This window comes from Aptenodytes forsteri, unplaced genomic scaffold, assembly GCF_000699145.1.
Source record: "Aptenodytes forsteri isolate BGI_AS27 unplaced genomic scaffold, ASM69914v1 Scaffold323, whole genome shotgun sequence".
Lineage (NCBI taxonomy): Eukaryota > Metazoa > Chordata > Aves > Sphenisciformes > Spheniscidae > Aptenodytes > Aptenodytes forsteri.
The window spans coordinates 1,416,306-1,416,707 of NW_008795323.1; positions in this window are offsets into that span (position 1 = coordinate 1,416,306).

The window sequence follows — 402 nt, forward strand, 5'->3', positions numbered from 1 at the left end:
CTGAACTCCAGGTAGTAGTCACCTCACGTTCAGCTGCAGTGCTACATCTGTTTAACTGTACCCAGAAAGGCCGATTAGCTCACGAACGGAAACGAATAGTCCTATATTCGACCGAAATTGCTGAAGTATCCAGGAGAAGCGACGGAAGTGAGAAAAACAGAGCAGGAAATAGTGCGAAGGAAAAGCAAACGGACATAATCAATGTAACAGGTCTGTCGAGTCCCCCAGGACAGGAGGAATGTTACAGAGGCGGCCAGCGAGGAAAAGCAGCAGCTCCTCCAGCAGCAGCAGCCGCCCCGGCGGGCACCGGCCAACCCCCGCGGCCGGGAGGGCGACCGAGCCTCGGCGGGGAAGGCAGGACCTTGCGCAGAGCGGGACGACAACAGGGACGGGGCGAGTGCG